This window comes from Lissotriton helveticus, chromosome 8, assembly GCF_964261635.1.
Source record: "Lissotriton helveticus chromosome 8, aLisHel1.1, whole genome shotgun sequence".
NCBI lineage: Eukaryota > Metazoa > Chordata > Amphibia > Caudata > Salamandridae > Lissotriton > Lissotriton helveticus.
The window spans coordinates 415376788-415399411 of record NC_136069.1 but is presented as its reverse complement, the minus strand read 5'-3'; the positions used below and the strand labels follow the sequence as shown (position 1 = coordinate 415399411).

Below are 22624 nucleotides of genomic sequence, written 5' to 3'. Positions count from 1 at the left end.
ACTGCCACTGCAGCTTCGTGTCTTGGTACAGACAAAAGTGAAAACACAACATGGCACACAGCCTGTGTGCCATGTATACCAACACTGTATGCAGTATAGGAAAGTCACCCCTAGTGCAGGCTTTACAGCCGTAGGGCAGGGTGTACTATACTACATGTGAGGGCATCACCGCATAAGCAAGTATGCCCCTGTGCTGGTCAATTCCATTGCTACCAGTACAAGTGAACAGGGAAGCCATTTTACCATCATTTGCTGATAGAAACAAGTTCCCCAGCTACATGATGGCTTCACTGAAAAAAGGGAAGCTTGTTATCAATCATCTTGACTTAATAATTAATTAGTATTGGATTGAGTATTGCATGCATACAGAGGGCCCCTTAGAGGTACCCTCTGAAACCCTACTAGCAACTGGTGTGCTGATTGACTGGTTCTAACCAGCCTTCCACAAGAGACGACTTTCTGACTCCAAAGTGTGAGGGTCTTTGCTCTCCGGGGCCATAAAATCGAGCCAGCTCGAGCAGGGGTTGCCTGCGCCTCCGCCTATAGGATGATCTGTGGATTGGCATTCCAAGGAGCTTTAAAGAGCCCCACCACCTTTGGTATATTAATCTGGCTTCTCTCACAAGAGAGGAAACCAACCCCCTTCGTCCAGAGCCCTTTGGCACCTGGGCAGGCAGGAACATTAGCTAGGCAAGACAGGCGTGTCCCCCCTCAGTCGAGCACCGCCCCTAAAACTGGGCTACTTGAAGTGGATGCAACTTTTCAGAAGTGACCATCTTGGTGAGGGCAAATCTAGGATCTTTGTGACAGAGTTATGCCCACTTCCCCCAGGAAGTGGTCATATAGGGTGTGTAGTGATCCCAATGGTAAGTAGCCCTTTGCTAATACCCTATACTCCCCTAACTCCCATAAATTCAGTATTTAGGAAAGCCTTGGCACCAGGAAAGGCGATCCTGCCCACCAGCATAAGAAGAAGTGCCAAAGAGCCATGAAAGCAAGAACTGCAAAAGAAGCAGCTGACTTGGCACCAGCCCTGCCGGCCTGTTCAGCTATTCTTGAAAATTGTGCTAAAGTCATCGCACCCTGCAAGCTGCTGATCCTCCAAAGCCTGTGAAAACTGCCAGCACTTCACCAAAGACTCCTCAGCTCCTGTGGAACAACAGAGCTGTTCCTCTGCATCTTGCAGGTACCAAAGACTGAGCTGTAAGGCTCCACGACTGCAAAACCCCAACACTAGAAAGCACCACTGCAGCCGAGCTGCCTAGCCTGAGCTGAAGTGGGCCAATGGTGCCAGTGTGGCCCTGAGATCCTGACGACCTATGAAGAAGAACACTGAAGAGTCGCAAAAGCAGGAGTACGAGGACGAGCAACTGGCTTGGAACCAGCCCTGCCTGCCTGTCTGCTGTTTGCTGTCAAAACTGCACCAGCGATGTCTTGTCCTGCAGGCTTGTTGTGTCTCCAAAGCCTGAGAGAACTGCCTGCCTTCAATAAAGTCATAAAAACTCCTGTGGAACATTGGAGCTGCTTTCCTGTGTCTGGCAGGCACCTCAAAGAAGACTGTGAGTGCTTCGGACTGAAAAAACCTGACACCACAAAACACCCTTCACCCGTGCTTCCGAGCCTGAACAGTGCCAACAGTGCCAGCATGGTTCCCCAGCCCTCCAGAGACAAAGCTCATATTGGACTTGCCCACTGTGGACTTTCCAACGCAGCCTGCAGCCTCTGTTTGCAGGCCCCCTCTACCGCGAGTGTTGACAGTGATGAAAATCTGATGCCTAAAGACACCTCTGCACCCATCTGCCTTAGCCCCTGGAGAAGAGGATCAAAGCCGCTCGCATGTCCACGAGAATCACAAGAGTTGAGCCCCTGCTTGTTCAGCCTGGTAAGTCCCTCAGTCCGAGCCTGCATCCTCTCTTTCGACGGTCTGATCTCCATAGATTTAAATGAGGCACCCAACGCTGCAAGGCACTTCTGCACCCGACCGACCCAGTGCTGCCCAAAGCGAACAGTTGGTGCTGGCTCAGAGTCAGACCATGCCCCATACACACCTTAAGTCCAGAAGATTGGTCACGTAAGTTGCTCTTGAGTGCCCAAATGCAATATATGTTTTTCCTTCAGAGGTTAACATTACCTCAAAGTGCATCAAATCTGATTTAAAGTTTCAAAATCAACTGACACTGAAAAACACATATCTGCACCCGGATGCCTTAGTGCCTCTCGAGGTAACCTGTTGGTGTTAGCTGGAATCTTCCCCTATACTCACCTTAAGACCTGAGGAAGGGTCCCGTAAGTCATGTTAAGTGGCCAAATGCAGCGTATGTTTGCTTCCTAAGTTAACATTGCCGCAAAGTGCTTTAATAATGATTTAAAGTATCAAAAACATGTTTTCTTCAAACCTGCTATTTTAAAAAGTACTTACCTGATTTTGATGATCTTGGTGCCTAAAGTTATATAAAGATAAGTGTTATTTTTATAAATTGATGCGGATCTCCTTATTGAGTCGTGTGTGTCACTTATTGGCTGTGTATGTGCAGGGGAAGTCTAACACTCCTTTCTGATAAGCCTAAGGCTGCTCAACCACACTACCCTCTAAGAGAGCGCGCAGTGGGATTGGTAGAGCAAGCCCCAGTCCACTGGAAAGGGAAACCCTGGATTCTTTGCACAGTATACCTCTTTTTGGTTTACTCTATAAAGAGCCTGCTTCCTACATTGGTTGGACAGCAGTGGAACTCAAGACTTGACATCTGCTGTATCACATGGTTAATGGGGGATCCCACTAGAGAATCCAATATTGTTTCAGTCTTAAATATTTTTTCTGATTCCGTTTTTTTTCGAAATTGTTTAAAACCTAGCTGTTAGGACGTTGTGCTAAGTCCCACAGTGGAATTATTGAGAATTTAAAAAAATGTAAGTTAGTCGGGCCTTGAGAATTTACTTAGAATTGTTTTAGTTTTTAGGTCGAGGACCGAGAAGGCTGCGCTTGCGCAGTCTCCGGGAGGAGAATTAATGCTTCTTAGTAGGGCTGTAGAACCCGCCTCCCTGACCAGTCTCTCCTCCATTGGATGGCTTCCTAAATGAAGGCCAGCCATTGGAGAGAGCCGTCACTCCGAATTAGCCACGTCTTTTTCGGATTTGGGGGCGTCATTTTTGCTGTTCTTTAGACAGTGACGTCATCCGTCACTCAGAACAGCAAAACCACGCCCCCGAATCCGAAATTCTTCGGGCTTTGGGGCCGCCATTTTTTTTTTCTCGTCTGGGGAGGATCGTCTTGTTTGGCATTAACGCTAACAGTATCACGTTTGCGCATTACATTTTGTTTTAATTTTGGATCGTGATGGCTGGCCCTTGCATCCCCGCCTCCGCCTGCCAGAAGACTGCAGTGTGCTCTGTCTGCCGTTTTAAAATTTTTTTTATTTATTTAATTCACCGGGAGCCTACCCCGGATTGCCGCCGCAAGTCGATTTCAAGCCCCCCCCCCGCTGCCGATCAGGGATCCTCTGAGAGGCGCTGTGGCCGCCTCCAAACTCCAGGGCCGCGGTGCGATTGGTTACCACAGCCGTGACCCGGAAGTACAGTGGGCCAGGCAGGAAGCGGATGGGAGGTCTCCCCGCGCTCCTGCCCGGCAAGGAGAAGAAGCCCGTCCCCAGCCGCCGCTGACCGGAGAAGCCCAGCAGCCCTGCCCGCGGCAGAGAGGAGCCGCTGCCTCTCTAAACAGCCGGTGAGTGCCGTTTTTCTTGCTTCTGCCCCCCTCCAAGGGCCCGTCCCCAGCCGCCGCTGACCGGAGAAGCCCAGCAGCCCTGAGATACAAAAAAATGCAAATGTTGCCAGGACTCTAGGTGGATGGATTAATCACAATCATGAACCACACCTGAATGTAAGTGAGGCCACTTCTGCTCAGGCCCCCCGCTCCTTCTTAGTAGGGCTGTAGAACCCGCCTCCCTGACCAGTCTCTCCTCCATTGGCTGGCTTCCTAAACGGAGGCCAGCCATTGGAGGAGAGAGCTGTCACTCCGAATTAGCCCCGTCTTTTTCGGATTTGGGGGCGTCATTTTTGCTGTTCTTTAGACAGTGACGTCATCCGTCACTCAGAACAGCAAAACCACACCCCCGAATCCGAAATTCTTCAGGCTTTGCGGCCGCCATTTTTTTTTCTCGTCTGGGGAGGATCGTCTTGTTTGGCATTACCGCTAACAGTATCACGTTTGCGCATTACATTTTGTTTTAATTTTGGATTGTGATGGCTGGCCCTTGCATCCCCGCCGCCGGTTGCCAGAAGACTGCAGTGTGCTCTGTCTGCCGTTTTTTAAATTTTTTTATTTATTTAATTCACCGGGAGCCTACCCCGGATTGCCGCCGCGAGTCGATCTCAAGCCCTCCCCCTCCCCCCGCTGCCGGCCGGGGATCCTCTGAGAGGCGCTGTGGCCGCCTCCAAACTCCAGGGCCGCGGTGCGATTGGTCATCGCAGCCGCGACCCGGAAGTACAGTGGGCCAGGCAGGAAGCGGACGGGAGGTCTCCCGGCGCTCCTGCCCGGCAAGGAGAAGAAGCCCGTCCCCAGCCGCCGCTGACCGGAGAAGCCCAGCAGCCCTGCCCGCGGCAGAGAGGAGCCGCCGCCTCTCTAAACAGCCAGTGAGAGCCGTTCTTCTTGCTTCTGCCCCCCTCCAAGAGCCCGTCCCCAGCCGCCGCTGACCGGAGTAGCCCAGCAGCCCTGAGATACAAAAAAAAAGCAAATGTTGCCAGGACTCTAGGTGGATGGATTAATCACAATCATGAACCACACCTGAATGTAAGTGAGGCTGATGGAGCAAGAATTCGCACGTTACGCGGCTTGCTCATACTCATGAACCTCGAATAACTTATAACCATGTAATTCAACCTGTTAGTCTTACTAATTTCCCTTTATTCTGACATTTGGGGTGTCCTAGAGACGCTTGCATATGTGTTTACTAACTCAATAACTCTCGTTCCTAAAAATGGCCGCTGCTTGGTGGGGTTTCTTTCTGCGCATGCGTTAATCACACTCACGTGACGTGACGCACTTGCAGTTCTGGTGGGAAACTTTGCGCTTGCGCACTTGCTTTTAAGATGGCTGTCTGTGTTCTAACATGGTGAAGCTTGCGCAAATGTTTTATGTCATTGTCTGTCTGCACTAAAACACTCACGCATTCGTATATTATAAGTAAAGGGGTATAGAGTAGTTATTCACGGTATACAGTGAATTCATTTATTTCTATGTTTTAATTTGTTTTCGCTTACTTTTCATGTACCATGGTATGGAGGGTTGATGGGATGCTATGGAATCCATATTGAAGTACACTACCACGCATGACAGACTTCGGCCGGTGACATTGAACGACTGCCAACCAGAGGTGGCGGCCAAGATGTGCCTGGGAAGATGCACCTTCACCCAGCCGAAGAAGCCGAACTGTACCGCAACTGATACAAATGTATTTCTTCTATTGTATTCTGTAGAATATCTCGTGGGAACCCCAAATTCAAATAGGCGGTTCCAGAGTATGTAAATGTGAGCTTGTAGACGTAAATTGTGATTGGTGTGTTGACCTATCCTACTTTAGGACCAATCGAAATTGGGGATTCTGACACTTGCAACATTTGGGGGGTGGTACACTGACCCGAAAACAGTATAACTAGCCTAGGTTTAGCTAGAGAAATTGTCCGACTTGTCCGAATAGCTGACCAGTCACTGACCCAACGCACTCAATAGGTGACTGAATACAGAGCGCTGCGGAGCACTCTGTTCGAAAATATACCATAGACTCAAAGAGGTTTTACTGAACCTTAAGTGCTGGCGGAGCACTTTGCTGGGGAGTTCGATAACCCAATCGGGGTTCTGGCCGATAGCTGCAGAGAGGGTGGAGTGCAGGCGTTGCTTCCAAACTGCGGGTGCTGGTCGTTTCTTGGTGGTCCTGTCCTGATCCTAATCTGGATTTCCTGTCCTGTCCTGGGGTGTCCATACTGCATCTGCTGTCCCATTGATGACTGTCCTTCCTTGGGGTTTTTCCTGTCCTTGACTGATCCGTGGCCAGGGTTGGTCTTCACACCATTCTAGGTAAATATATAGTCCTGAAACTCTATAATGCACCTTCTATTTTCTGTCTTCTGCTTTAATAAAGACATACTCTTGCGCATAATTTATTTTCCATGCTTTCGCAAAGCTACTGAATGAAAGCTCATACGATATTGCTATTTCCTAGCATGTTCCTATGTTACCCTTCCTTTAAGCACAACTCTAATTACCGTTTATGAAACGTAGATGTGGTTTCTATTTCTCCCATTCTAAATTGATTGAAGTAAGGTGTCTAGAATATAGCGTGTTCCAATTTTTACCCTTCCTATAGATGTATAGGATCCCCAAATTCTCACCCAACTTTGAATATTTCTCAGTAGCGAAATCCTAGTCATAAGTTCTATTCCTGAATTCTGCTTAGCATATTTTATTGTCCTTATCTTCCTATAGACTCATAAATGGTTGCCCTGATTTACTTTCTCTATGGTTATGTGCTGTTCGTTATTTGATTATTGATTGCTTTTTAGTTGTAAACTGTATGCTTTCCGAATCTGAATTCTAGATAAAACTTTAAAACTTCCCAGTAGTCTGTGGTTATTTTATGAAAGCATAAAGAGTATAAGTTGGTATTTTTGTTTTGCATATTTCTCCACAGCTAGCTCCCTGATCCATTGTGGTCATTAGGTACCCGTAACAGTGGAATGGTAAGTCGGGTACAGTAGAGATAAATAGGAAGGAACCAGGGTTACTGGTAGTAGAGTGTAAGGTCACCTGATTAACGTATATATTGAAATTATTGGTTATGGGCCCGATACATATGTGGTGAAATTGTTGTCCGGGTGACCTGCGATCTCTATCAGTAATTTTCTGGTAGCAGGGCTATGGTTAGGGACTAGTTAAAGTAAGATAGGACTAGTTAAGGTAGCTAGGTAGGTCGGATGCTGCAAAATAAAAATTATTTTCTTTTGCTGCTAAAATTGTGAACACATTGTTGATAATAATTTGATCGATCACGTGAAATGTTTTTGCTTTGAAAAATATGAAATGTTTTAAATTGTTTTTCTTACTGTTATATTGATTTATGTTCTAACAAAACTCGTTAGTCAATGTTACATGTTTGTTTTGAATCCCCGGGGAATTGAATAGCGAGTGGTGAAGAGAATCCACTTTGCTCTGAGGTCAGTGGCTCGAGGAAAATTAGTGCATGGTTAGGCAGAACTGGAAGCGCTAATTAGGGTTTCTGTATGAATACTTGTATAAATGATAGCAACGAGTTCGCTGGCAAATCTTCTATTGTGACATAACCTAGTAAGGGTCACACCGGAAGGAGTAGCAGGTTCATCGAAGCTTGGGTGATAGCAAAGGGGTTCGCTAGTGAAACTTTAGACTTAGTATATATCCCGAAAAGAAGTGGATGAGTCAAAGAAGTAGCAGATTCCCTAATGCTTGAATGAAGGGTAGGCAGAAGAGATCTACTCGTAGTATTTGAAAAGTAGACAGTAGAAGTTTACTTGCAGTGAAACAAATCTTTCCTGTCTAAACACTCGAGTACAGTGGCGAATGTGTTAATGTTGTTAAATAACTAAAGCACTTGCACTTTAAGAGAGAAATCAAGTTTCCGTTACCTTGTGAGGGAGGGAGTCAGTTGCGGAGCTGCTCTGACGTCACTCTGAGCCGCGCTGGTATTGGTCGAAACAGCGGGTGTGTAGCGGAGCTGAAATTGTAAAGGAGGGGTGAGTGCCGAAGCATGAGAACCTGTCTCGCGAAAGGCCGCGAACCCATTGGTCGAAATTATTTGACATCGTACATTCTATTGGTTGCACGAAAATAAAAGACGCACTTGGATTGGGAGTGATTTGTAAACAAAGTCACTCCCAGAAGTCGTATGTCGCACACGTATAGACCGAATACTAGACCTGATCCACGACATTTGGGGTTTGAAAACGATCAGTGGAAAGGGCATAACACTAGCATTATGTACGGAAATAAGAGAAAATTGTCCCTTGTAAATAAAGTGAAGAATTATTTCAAAAAGGACAAACCTATCAAAACTAGAGAAGGTGTTGTCATACCGCCACCTAATACCCCCGCATCTTTTATGATGTTTGATAAAGGGTACCACTCATGTGTATGGTTGGAAAATTGGGCGGAATACACAAAAGATGACAGAATTTTGGCTTTAGAGACATAATCCCTTCAATACGAGAGAGATTCAAATGGAATCGACTTCAGGTACCAAGAGTGTCACATTAGTGACCCCTGAAGAGATTGAGAGATGGAGTCGAGAATTAGAGAGACAAACTCCTCAGACAAAACCATTAGATATTTACAAATTAAGAATCGAAATGGAAGAACTGACGGCTGGAAATGTGGGGTTAGACAGATTAAATACCTTTTCCGAGGAAGAGCTGCTGTTTATCTGCAAGAGTCTTACCCGTAATACTATAGTACTCCATGAGAAACTAACAGACACTGCAGCTAGTATGGGAATAGATATTTCAAAATCAAAGCCATTACAAAAACCCTACAGAGCAGATTTTTCAGACAAGGATCTGGAGAATATGAATGCGTCAGGAAAGAAGGTTCAGATCAAAGGATTGTTGACCGTGTTGCAAAAATGGGGAGATGTAGAAAAGTGGAAAGCCAGGTGGGCAAAGAAAAACGAAGAGGTTAAGTCCAAACAGCCGACTTCAGAATTTGCTTTAAGGGAAGCAGACAAGCCCGAACAGTTATACCCCATGCGAGAGGTGCCAGGTGGGAAGTACGTGCGCGTTCCATGGTCCAGACAGGATATTGTGTCCTTTACAAATGACTTTCCAAAATTGCGACAAAAGCCTGTGCAATGGTACAGGCAAGTGGAAAGGTTTGTAAAGGTGCAAAAATGCCTATGGAAAGACCTGGATGGGTTTTTCGACATAGTGGTGCCTGTGGATTTATGGACCGAATGTAAAATCGCCGTTGATTGGCCTAATAAAGAATACACGAGGGACCCTGCTACAGGAGCTCCCTCTGATGAGGTGATGAGAAAATACGACCAGGTCATGTTACACCTAAAGAAAAAGGTGCCTGCAAAGGAAACTGATTGGACCAAGATAGATAGAACCACGCAGGAAAGAGATGAGACTGTGCACTCCTTCTATGAAAGACTGTTACAGGTGTTTAAAACGTACAGCGGTATAGATAATATCGAGATGAAGCATATGACCCACTTCATTTACAGGTTTGTAAACGGTTTAAGACCTGAAATTTGTCAGTGGATCAAAGACAATAAAATGTAAGAAAATAGATGAAGTCTTGCGATACGCAAAGTATTGCGAGGACGAGATGGCAGACAAGCGAAAGGCTCTGAAGGAAAAAGTTATGTGGGCACAAGTAAAATTAGCGGAACAGCAGGAAAAGCAATTGGGTAAAATGAATAAGAATTCCCAAAATCAAGGTTCTGGGGGTGGGGGAAAGCCCAAGATGAAAATGAGTCGGGAGGAAGCTAAAAAGAAATTTCCCTGTCACCAGTGCGGAGAAATCGGGCACTGGAGAGATGAGTGTCCATATTTACAGAATGGTAACCTCCAAAACACTGATTTAAATCCACAGACGCAGAATGAAAGACCAAGAAAGACCCAACAACGGGTAAAGGCGAGTCAGTTGCCCCGTGCACCTAAACCGAATTATAAAGGGAAAACAACGCAGGGTGATGACATAGAGATCTGGGGAGGAAATGAGGATAGAAATGCAGCAACTTCGCAATTTCTGTTGAATGACACTTTTTTCTGTGACGACCAGTACTGACGGGGCCTGAGGGGGGAGGACGAGGAGTGCGTACTTGGCGCCTCCTTGCCTGTAGACCAGTCAGGTCCATACATTGAAGGAAAGGTTAAAGGAAATTATGTCACCTTTCTGTTGGACACTGGTGCTACCCGTTCTACTGTAAGAACAGCAGACGTTCCAAACCTACCCCTCTCGGGTGAAGCAATCCAAGTAGTGGGTGTATCTAATCAATTGATTAGTACTCCGGTTACTGAGCCCATGGAGATTACAATAGGGAACTTCAAAGAAATGCATAGATTTGTAGTTTGTGATACCAGTCCTGTAAACTTATTAGGACGTGATTTGTTGTGTAAAATGAACTGCACCATCTTTTGCACACCAAAAGGCGTCGAAATTCAAACCCCAGACGAAGATGGAATATATAAATTAATGTTAATCAAACCTGACTCAGAAATTAAACAGTTGACTATACAAGACTTACCTGAAGAACTCCAAAAGACAGTGAAACCAGAAGTATGGGACTTTACTGGAAAGGATGTAGGCCTGATGGCAAATGTAGACCCAATCAAAATAGCCATGAAGGAAAATGCAGTTTACCCCAATACCAAGCCGTACAAAATGAGTGCAGAAGTTAGAGCAGGAGTTGCCATAGAAATAAAAAGATTATTAGAAGCAAACATCATACAAGAAGTGATGAGCAGCCCGTGTAACTCACCCATAATTGGAATCAAGAAACCTAGTGGCAAGTACAGGGTAGTGCAGGACCTGAGAAAGGTGAACAAAATTGTTGTTCCCTGCTGTCCTATTGTTCCAAACCCAGCAGTGATCCTGTATCAGATCCCTTGGGATGCTGAGTGGTTCACCGTGATTGACCTATGTCATGCATTTTTTTCGATCCCATTGCACCCAGACAGCAAATTTCTTTTCTCATTTGCTTTCGACAGTCACGTGTTCGTTTGGAATCGCGTCCCACAGGGATACACTGAAAGCCCCTCGATCTTTAATCAGATTCTGAAAAAGTGCCTTGAATCTTTAGTCTTACCTGGAAACTCAGTTTTGGTGCAATATATAGACGACCTCTTGGTGGCGTCTAAGAGTCAGAAGGACTGTGTTGTTGACACCATTGCCCTACTGAACCATCTAGGTGAAGGAGGACATAAAGTATCACCTGACAAATTGCAGTTTTGTACAAAGTCAGTGAAATATCTGGGGCACCAGATAGAGAAAGGTGTCAGAAAAGTTACTTCAGAAAGAATCAGAATAATTCGAAACATGCAGTTACCCAATACTCAGAAAGAAGTTAGAATGTTCCTTGGAGTTGTAGGTTACTGCAGGCAATGGATTGTGGGATTTGAAGTCCTAGCTAAGCCTTTGATCAAAATGACGAAAAAGGGAGCAAAGGACCCAGTGGAATGGGATGAGGAAAGCTTGACAGCATTCACGAAATTACAAGAATGTCTGTGCACAGCCCCTGCTTTAGGCATGCCTGATTATTCTAAGGAATTTTCACTGTTTTGTGATACACGAGGCAATTGTGCACTGTCAGTCCTAACCCAAGCCCATGGTTTGACTAGACGTCCAGTGGCATATTTCTCTGCTACTTTGGATCCAGTGACTGCTGGATTACCCGGATGTCTAAAAGCAGTAGCTGCAACTTGCACGAGTCTAGAACAGAGTGAATCCATTGTTATGGGACATCCTGTAACTGTGTATGTTCCACATGCAGTTGTAATCCTACTTACCAGAACGAAGACACAGTATCTCACACCTATCGGCTGACTAAGTACGAGAGGATTCTCGTAGGTGCTGCAAATGTAGTCATTACTCGGTGTAACATCCTGAATCCAGCTACCCTGTTACCCGACTCAATAATTGCAGAAGCAAAGGGAGAGGTCGAGCACGATTGCATTGACCTAACAGAATTCAGTACTAAACCACGCCCCGACATCAAGGAAGTACCCCTGCCCATAGAAGATATCGAGCTGTTTGTGGATGGCTCATGTCTGAGACACAAACTTGTAGGCCTAAGTGCTGCTTATGCTGTAGTCACGGTAAAACGCACCATAGAAGCATCCTGTTTATTTGGAGTGAAGTCTGCACAAGTAGCCGAATTGATTGCATTGACAAGGGCCTGTAAAATTGGGAAAAACAAAAGAATAACAGTATATACTGACAGTCAATACTGTTTTGGGGTTGTGCATGACTTCGGCCAATTGTGGCTGCAAAGAGAGTTCCTGACTTCTTCAGGTACTCCTATCAGAAATGGAAAAATTGTACAAGAATTACTGGATGCTATCCAATTACCAAAAGAATTGGCAGTAGTCAAATGTGCTGGTCACAAATCTGGCACTGATCATGTGACAGTGGGAAATAGATATCCTGATGAAGTGGCCCAACATTGTGCCAGACATCGAATGTCTGTTAATATTAAATTGGGGGGATATGGAAACAGCTGCCAACTTATGGTGTTTGAAGAGGTGCCTACATGGGAGGAATTGAGAGATTGGCAGTATGCTGCACCACCACAGGAAAAGGAAAAATGGAGAAAGCTTGGTTGTCGACAGAGAAGTGAGGATGGTATCATTGTGGGCCCTGACAGTATGCCTTTGTTGCCTAGACTCTTGCTTGCTTCTATGGCCAGATTGATGCATGGAGATGCACACGTTGGCAGGGATGCCATGGTTCTGGTTTTCCAACAAACTTGGTACAACCAGAAGTTCAGGAAAGTAGCAGAGTCACTTTACCAGAGGTGTTTGACATGTCAGCAGTTCAACACTGGGAAGAGAACAGTAGTTGAATTGGGAAAAATTGGGAAATCAGGAGGTCCCTTTGTAAGATTACAAATAGACTTCATCCAGTTGCCCCTTTGTAAAGGAATGAGATACGTCCTTGTCATTGTCTGCCTGTTTTCAAAATGGGTAGAAGCTTACCCAGCCAAAAAGAATGACGCCATAACTGTAGCTAAATTGTTACTGCAGGAACTAATACCTAGGTACGGGGTTCCAGTCACAATTGAATCAGATAGAGGGGGGCATTTCCAGAATGAGGTAATCGATCAGCTCTGTAAAGCATTCAAGATTACACAAAAGCTGCACTGTGCATATCGTCCAGAGGCTTCTGGAGTGGTGGAACAAATAAATGGCACCATCAAATCGAGATTAGGAAAGATGTGTGAATCTACTGGCATGAACTGGATAGATGCTTTGCCTCTTGTTCTGATGGGAATCCGAAGTATTCCAGATCGAAAAACAGGCCTGAGCCCCCATGAAATCCTGATGGGAAGAGTGATGAGACAGGCATGGGTACCAGGATACAAACTGTTAAGCATTTCTGATGATTTGGTACTTGAATACTGAAAGCAACTAGGTGACCAAGTGCGTTCTATCTCTCGCCAGATTGGGGAGGACGCCGTCGCCAATCCAACAACTCCGGTCCATAAATTGGTTCCAGGTGACTGGGTTGTACTCAAGAAACATACTCGTTCAAATTGCCTTGCACCGAAGTGGGGACAACAACGCCAAGTGATACTGGTGACCACGACAGCGGTGAAGTGTGCCGGCGTCCCGAAGTGGATCCATGCCAGCCATACCAAGAAGGTAATAAGAGACGAGAAGAAGACTGACACTGAAGGTTGCCCAGCTGAGGAGTCTCCAGACGTGGGTTCCGAAGTAGCTGATGAAGAACAACCGAGCACCAGTCAAGATGAGTGGATACCCATAATCGACCGGACCGATGACCCAATCAGAACAAGAAGTCAAACCTACGCAGACAAAGAATGGAATAGTGAGGAAGAGACAGGAGTAGGAGAAGACAATCAGATTATCGAAATCCAGGTAAAATCTGAAGGAGAAGAAGATCAGATAGGGACAGAACAAGTGATCGACACACCTCCACAAACTCCTGAGATTGAAAAGGGACAGACAGAAATTAGGGCGAAAGTTCAAGCGGAAGAAAATTAAAGGTTCGAAGTGCTTGAACAGGACCAGATAGAATTAGAAGAACGTGTTCAGGACACAGAAATAGAAACGCCCAAAAGCCAAATCCAGTATACACCTGAACAAGGCCAGCTTAGTGACCAGGCAGAAGAAACTGAAGAAAGACCTGGGACTAGTCAGCCAGGAAGGGAAGAAGCAGAAGAAGAAGTGCCACAAACAAACGAAAATAAGAGAGCATTAGAAGAAAGCCAAACTACAGTGCCAGCTAAAAGACTCAAGAAAAAGAAACATACTGAACCAAGATATATTAAGAGACTGAGACTGAGACTAAAAACAGTAGAAGAAAAGCTTGAGCAAAGAAGAAAAAGTTCACGTATAGCAAAGCAGGCTGGAGAAAGCTCCAAAAGAAGAAGTGACAGAATAAAAAGACTAAATGAAAAATATCAGGATCCTGAATGGACTTATTTGATATTGGAGGAATTTGAGGATCTTGATATAACTGACGAAAGTGACAAAGAACAGACAGCTGATCAGTCTGCCGAAGAAGACGAACAAACCTGAAATTGTTCAGTGTAAGCTACCTGTGCAAAGTTACAAAGAGGGGTTGAGAAAAGCTTCTTTTGAGCAGAAATGTCTGATTCAAATGTGAATGGAAAGCCTAGACGTAATTGTTTTAAAACATGCTGCAAAGTATGTATATGTAGTATAGCTATAGTATTAATATTATGGATAGGACTAACCATTTTTATTCCTTATATGGTGAGCAAAAATACTAATATTGACCCTACACAGACTGTGACAAAAGACACTGAAGGACTGACAACACGAAGTGTAGAGAGACGTGAAAAAACTCTTAGCCTCAGACAAACAAAACGAGACTTAGAAGCATCAGATGAGGAAGGACTGCATTATCATGGAGTAAAGAACCAGACTCATTTAAATGTATTCGCAAACTTGTTAGTACATTACGTAGAAACAATGGAAATAGAAGATTGTTATGTGTGCATGAAGCTACCTACTTCTGTAGCTGAGGGAGTGACATACCATCACTTGCCACTAACATATGGAATTACCTGTAGTATTTTAGCTAGCTTATTTTATAAAAGAGGACCGTTACAGTACTATTACTCAAACTCAGACGTGATATTTTCTGAACTCCCTATACGTGGAAATCTGAATCCTGTACATAATAAAAGTGACGTTACACGTTATATGGGAGAATACTTTCTGACTATAGGTACCATAGACTTAGGTGAAGCACACAGAGATAACTTGACCTGTTCATTACATGAATAAGAAAAAAAAATTCTAAACATGGCAGAGAAAAGAAGGGAAAGTTTCCAAAGAAAGGCAAATGATAAAAGACAGAGAACTCCTTAATGGGCTGAAAACATGGAAAGCACCTCAAATGGTGGGAGTGGTCCTGCTTTGTTGCTGGATTTTGAGAGAAAGGGGAAACTCTGTCTTCACCGCGAAAAGACTAGTTATTATAATAACATTTTCATTTGTTCCAGTCAATGTGAACACAATTACAAGGTAATTGGAGGTTGGGGTTTCAAAAATGGGTCAGAACCTGTGTTTCCCGGAATTTATTATATATGTGGAAACAAGGCTTATTTCAAATTGCCGGATCACTGGTATGGAAGCTGCTACTTTGGCATTGTCTTCCCGAAAATGTACCATGTGAATGAAATTGCTGGAAGCAATGAAAACACTAACAGTTTAGTGCGTAGTAAAAGAGAAAGTGTAGGTGAAATAATGGGTAGTATTTTTACCTGGAGTGGGAGTGGTTCTGAACACACACAGAATTTGCAAATTGTCAACAATAGTGGATCTGTTGTCTACTGACACAGCTCATGGATTTCTGTTGGTCAATACCGAAATGGTTGCGATCAGATCTATGGTTTTGCAGAACAGACTTGCTCTTGACACCTTGTTAGCAAAAGAGGGCGGAGTCTGCCGGATGTTGAAAGCGCAACATTGTTGCACTTACATACCGGATAAAAGTGTACAAATAAAAAGGTATGTAAGGAACATTACAAATTTGGAAAAGGAACTCAAACCACTGGAGGTTGACAGTGCCTGGAAAAGACTTACTGATGGTCTCTCCTCTGTAGGTCATTGGTTTGCTAATTTAGGTAAAGGATTTTTATTAAAGGTACTGATGCCAATTGGAATAATAGGTTTCATCATATTCCTCATATTTGTCTGTTGCAAATGTCGCAAACGCCAAAAGAAGTACACTGTGAATAAGAGAGGTGTGAAAAGGAGTGTGGATGAACTTGAGTTAGAAGAACAGAATAATCAGATTTACAAAAGGGTGAAAAATTCTCACCCTACCAAAGACGTTAAAGAAAAATTGAATCGAATGTTGGAAGAGATTGAAATGAACAAAGTGTGAAAAGTTGGCATCTGATTCTATTAGTTATGATGATAGTAAATATCATCAAAGAGGGGATTGATGGAGCAAGAATTCGCACGTTACGCGGCTTGCTCGTACTCATGAACCTCGAATAACTTATAACCATGTAATTTAACCTGTTAGTCTTACTAATTTCCCTTTATTCTGACATTTGGGGTGTCCTAGAGATGCTTGCATATGTGTTTACTAACTCAATAACTCTCGTTCCTAAAAATGGCCGCTGCTTGGCGGGGTTTCTTTCTGCGCATGCGTTAATTACACTCACGTGACGTGACGCACTTGCAGTTCTGGTGGGAAAATTTGCACTTGCGCACTTGCTTTTAAGATGGCTGTCTGTGTTCTCACATGGTGAAGCTTGCGCAAATGTTTTATGTCATTGTCTGTCTGCACTAAAACACTCACGCATTCGTATATTATAAGTAAAGGGGTATAGAGTAGTTATTCACGGTATAAAGTGAATTCATTTATTTCTATGTTTTAATTTGTTTTCGCTTACTTTTCATGTACCATGGTATGGAGGGTTGATGGGATGCTCGGGAATCCATATTGAAGTACACTACCGCGCATGACAGACTTTGGCCGGTGACATTGAACGACTGCCAACCAGAGGTGGCGGCCAAGATGTGCCTGGGAAGATGCACCTTCACCCAGCCGAAGAAGCCGAACAGTACCACAACTGATACAAATGTATTTCTTCTATTGTATTCTGTAGAATATCTCATGGGAACCCCAAATTCAAATAGGCGGTTCCAGAGTATGTAAATGTGAGCTTGTAGACGTAAATTGTGATTGGTGTGTTGACCTATCCTACTTTAGGACCAATCGAAATTGGGGATTCTGACACTTGCAACATTTGGGGGGTGGTACACTGACCCGAAAACAGTATAACTAGCCTAGGTTTAGCTAGAGAAATTGTCCGACTTGTCCGAATAGCTGACCTGTCACTGACCCAACGCACTCAATAGGTGACTGAATACAGAGCGCTGCGGAGCACTCTGTTCGAAAATATACCATAGACTCAAAGAGGTTTTACTGAACCTTAAGTGCTGGAGGAGCACTTTGCTGGGGAGTTCGATAACCCAATCGGGGTTCTGGCCGATAGCTGCAGAGAGGGTGGAGCGCAGGCGTTGCTTCCAAACTGCGGGTGCTGGTCGTTCCTTGGTGGTCCTGTCCTGATCCTAATCTGGGTTTCCTGTCCTGTCCTGGGGTGTCCATTCTGCATCTGCTGTCCCATTGATGACTGTCCTTCCTTGGGGTTTTTCCTGTCCTTGACTGATCCGTGGCCAGGGTTGGTCTTCACACCATTCTAGGTAAATATATAGTGCTGAAACTCTATACTGCACCTTCTATTTTCTGTCTTTTGCTTTAATAAAGACATACTCTTGCGCATAATTGATTTTCCATGCTTTCGCAAAGCTACTGAATGAAAGCTCATACGATATTGCTATTTCCTAGCATGTTCCTATGTTACCCTTCCTTTAAGCACAACTCTAATTACCGTTTATGAAACGTAGATGTGGTTTCTATTTCTCCCATTCTAAATTGATTGAAGTAAGGTGTCTAGAATATAGCGTGTTCCAATTTTTACCCTTCCTATAGATGTATAGGATCCCCAAATTCTCACCCAACTTTGAATATTTCTCAGTAGCGAAATCCTAGTCATAAGTTCTATTCCTGAATTCTGCTTAGCATATTTTATTGTCCTTATCTTCCTATAGACTCATAAATGGTTGCCCTGATTTACTTTCTCTATGGTTATGTGCTGTTCGTTATTTTGATTATTGATTGCTTTTTAGTTGTAAACTGTATGCTTTCCGAATCTGAATTCTAGATAAAACTTTAAAACTTCCCAGTAGTCTGTGGTTATTTTATGAAAGCATAAAGAGTATAAGTTGGTATTTTTGTTTTGCATCTTTCTCCACAGCTAGCTCCCTGATCCATTGTGGTCATTAGGTACCCGTAACAGTGGAATGGTAAGTCGGGTACAGTAGAGATAAATAGGAAGGAACCAGGGTTACTGGTAGTAGAGTGTAAGGTCACCTGATTAACGTATATATTGAAATTATTGGTTATGGGCCCGATACATATATGGTGAAATTGTTGGCCGGGTGACCTGCGATCTCTATCAAGGCCACTTCTGCTCAGGCCCCCCGCTCCTTCTGCATACATTAATTGTCGCCCCAGCGAGAGACTTGGAATGACACCTCCGCACACTGGTAAAATCGATGTAATAGAGGCCAATCTGCCTCCTCACTAGGCAACTGGCGGCATCTGAACTTCACAGGCACAGCTCAAATCGGTCAACACTCTGGCCAAAAAAGCGGGCCTCACCTGAAACTCATATCCTGGCCCATTGCCCGAGTGCACGCTATACCAATCCAACCCTGATCAGTGAATGCTTCTATCGACATTAGTGCAAGTTTGCTGCATGAACAAACAATAAGTATGGCATGGGCGCACACGTCTCGCAGCATTAGTTCAAACGCACCTCATGCACATACAGCAGGTACAGCATGAGCAGCATCAGCACATGCTTCCCACTATATTAGTGCAAGTTCACCTCATACACATAGATCACGTACAGCAAGGGCTTTATTAGTGAATGATTTTATCAGCATTAGTGCAAGCTCATGCCATGTATATAGATCACTACAGCGTGGGCAATATTAATGAATGGTTCCCTCTGCAGTCGTGCAAGTGTACCACATGCACAAAGAACATGTACAGTATGCACAGTATCAGTGCCCGCCTCCGTCAGCATTAGTGCAAGCACAGCTCATTCACATAGAACACATACAGTATGAGCAGAATCAGTACATTCTTCCCACTGCATTAGTACAAGCTCACGTCATACACAAAGATTACATAGAGCATGGGAAGTATTAATGAAGGCTTTTATTAGTATTGATGAAAGCTCACCTCATGCACATAGAGCAGATACAGCATGAGCAGCATCAGTGTATGTGTTCCAGAAGCCCAGCAGCCCTGCCTGCGGCAGAGAGGAGCCGCCGCCTCTCTAAACAGCCGGTGAGTGCCGTTTTTCTTGCCTCTGCCCCCCTCCAAGGTGTGAACTTTGTTCTGTCCACATGCACAATAAGCAACAGGGGAACTGTCAACTTTGCCAAGTGCAGCAACATACGCTGCTGTGATTTTAGTCATTTTTTGAACCAGAAACGTTTTGGGAAGGTTAAATAAATGCAGGTTATGCAGCACGTGATGGATTATGGAGCAAATTTAGAACCAAGCGAAAAACGTGGCAGCCACAAAATCGGATAAATCCAGTGGCACTATCTCAGAGCTACCAGTAACAACAGCTCTCTATTGGAGCCAGTGCAAATGGAGGAAAGGAGGGCGAAGAGAAACATATACAATCAGTGTCACGGGTAGAAAGCATTAATGAAAAAGAACCTGCGTGAGTGAAATAAAGCGGCAGGAAATGTATGGGGGGTAGACGCGAGATGCATGAGGTGGAATCAAGACTGCCCTATCTTGTTATACTGCACCCCAATCTTTGATAGCACCGGCCGCATGCTTTGGAGAAAAGCTTGTGAAAAAAACGTATTAAAGTGAGCACTGCTGACAGGCATATTATCCCTCTGAGGTGCCTTCCTGGATTTTGAATATGTGACTTGCTGGCTACACACACAAAACTGTGACAGGCACGTTAACCCACTGAGCGGATGTGCCTGTTGCACAAGGATCTCTAAACAGGCACGTCAACCCACTGAACTGTCTTAGTGGAACTGGACCCGGATGCTTACACACAGATCTCCGTTGCTGGCACATAAATTCACTGAGCTGTCTTGCTGGCATTCGAAAAACACCAAAAGCACCGGGCGTCTCTGCGCCAGGCACATTAACCCGCCGGGCTTTCTTGTCAGCTATAATCACTAGCAGCTGTGCAGTGCCCAGCATCTGGCCCGGCCTCGATGGTGGGAATGTTCACGTAGCCGAGTTTATCGGTGAGAACTTCCCATGACAGCACCTCTGCCTGCAAGATGTTTCAGCGTCTCCCGCACGGCGCCCTGCTCCCACACTCCCCCCACCTCACACACATAGCCCAGCGCCTCATCTAACAGCCGAAAGCCATTAATACTGGGACTATTGTTTACAATTAGTTGGCTGTACTGTCACTCTCATTTTCTTATTTATTATTCAAGCTTCTGTAGCCTTTACCTCCTCTTCTTCTGTCTGTCCCTCCCCAGCAGCATGTCCAAAGTACTTGTGTCCTTCCACTGCTGACATTTTTTAAGGCACTTTTTTCTCCCTGTTTAAGCGCTCCATAACCGTGCATGCATTTTCCATCTGTCTCTCTCATTTGCCTGTATGTGTGTGTGGGTGGCTTTGTGTGTGTGGCTCTGTGTGGGTGTAAATGCAATAGGTCCTGCATTTGCGAGTGATTACGCTATTGGCATTGTAAATGACAATGCCATTTATTTAACGATTAAGCTATTGGCAATGTAAATGACAATGCCATTTATTTGATATTAAAAAAAAAGTCATGAGCAATGCCAATAGCTCTCCCTTTAATAATGCAGAGACCATTGCATTGTAAATGCTTGTTTAAAAAGGTCCCAATTACTTTAATACCATGTCTGAGGCAGGTCTTTCCCAGGAGCTCAACTTGGGGTCCAACAGGAACCTTGCGTTGTCTCAACTTAAGTCCCTCTGCCGAGCATGGAACCTCACCAGGGGACCTAGACCCACAAAGGCACATCTGCAAAGATTGCTTGCAGAAAATGCTACGTCCCTGGTGGAGGAAGAGACCCCTCTTGGAGAAGGGAAAGAGGATGCTGAGGTGAATGACGTCAACGGCGATTCCAACATCAATCCTACTGAAAGCAACACTTGGAGTGTCGTGCCCACAGGATAGCACTAGGACCCTGGAGCCCAGGGTCAGGGGGACAAGGACACCGGACACCACATCCGGTCAAGGGGCGGAGGTCAGGGCACTCTCCAGCAGGACTTGGGCGTGGGATGTCAGGGGATCAGGAGCGCGCCCTATAATGTCACAAGATTGTATGCATGCTAATAAAGAAACGCAGAGATCACCTCACCGTCTCCTGTGTGCTCTGTGACCAGCTCGACGCGACATGGAGTACTGATGGTCCCACATGAGAAATAAACAGTGAATATGCAGATCTTCAAAAACTAGCCTAGAGGATAGCCTGGACTCTTTGCATGGTATAGGTACACCATATAAAGAGCCAGCTTCCTACAGATAGAAAATTGGCTTTCACATAGCAGAACTACAACAGAGCTACTTTTGACTGCGTCACAAATTTCTGCTCTTAATGCACTGACAGCCTGACACAAACACCAGACACTAAGCAAAAGTAAAACACCTAAAACTTACATTGTATTTATATAATGAAACATGATATAGATAATGCACTCAAAGGGCAATCTGTATGTTTCAACAAGTACTGTGCTAGCAGCTCATATTCCTGTGGACTGCGAGGGCAGATTTTGCATTATGTAGCTCAGCAAAAACTTTTTATCATCTGAGAGGAATGAGCGGGAGTCTTTGCACTGAGCCGGGAACAGGCCTCCCCGTTCATGCAGAAGTGGGTTAATAACGAAATGGAGGAACGCGCATGGACCTTAAACTATAACGTCATGCAGCAATCAGCAAAGCGGGTCGTAAAATGTCTAGTTTACCTGTCGTCATAGACTTCCTCGGCCTTGTAAGTTGCGTTTTGTTCAGAACGTCGCTTCCCGAAAATGCAGGCGGAAGTATTGAGGAGATGTTTTGGGTTGTGATTTAGTGTAGTGACGTATTCCAGATGGTCCACATTAAGTGCAAAGATCATTTTGTTTTGTTCAGGCTACTTCAAACATTCCAGGAAAGATATTTGGAGAATTTCATTTTGTTCCGTGATCATGCAGTTTTCGTATAATATTCTATGCCTGTTTTTCTTGCAGCTGAGTGTGGGTGGCCTGGTGCTGCACCACTAGTACCCTTTGTGCACGTAGTACTTAATCTGAGGCTGTGCTTTGTTTACAGTTGGGGCTCACCAGCACTATTCTATTCGTTCAGGAATTATTTCTTACAATCAGAGTTTGACTTGTAACAAGACAGATAAAGGCAGGAAAGGGAGAAAGGATGAGGGAGAAAAAGGAGAAAAAAACAGGGACATAAGGAGAAAGAAGGAGAAAAAACAAGCATTGGCAAAGCCAATAGGTTTCGCCTTTGCAATATCTATTGGCTTTGTCATTGTTTTTTACATGTTGCAGAGATGAGCTGCTGTGGAACATGGCTTAAACAAAAAAAGTAAGCGTTATGACGTGTTAACGGCTGGCTGCGTCATAGTGCTTTTCTTTCCTCAAGTGCAAGAGTAAAGCACTACTGCTTTTGTGACTGTTAGCCGATATTGCAGTACTGCTGCAAAACCAGCTCCCATTAACAAAAAATGAGGCCCCGACCTTCCAGCCTCCCGGGTAAACGTCAGATGCTCGCTAAGGCCAGCCCGGCCC

General features: G+C 44.7%; 1 protein-coding gene across 1 annotated transcript in view; it reads right to left on the bottom strand.

The window, feature by feature from the left end:
• The window catches only part of LOC144771663 (fibrinogen-like protein 1), a 186908-nt gene extending 164998 nt beyond the window's left edge, over window positions 1-21910 (bottom strand). Inside the window, exon 1 of the mRNA XM_078656014.1 lies at window positions 21809-21910. The gene's annotated coding sequence lies outside the window, so the exon portion shown is untranslated. The remainder of the gene's footprint in view (window positions 1-21808) is intronic.
• Between the last annotated feature and the right edge of the window lie 714 nt (window positions 21911-22624).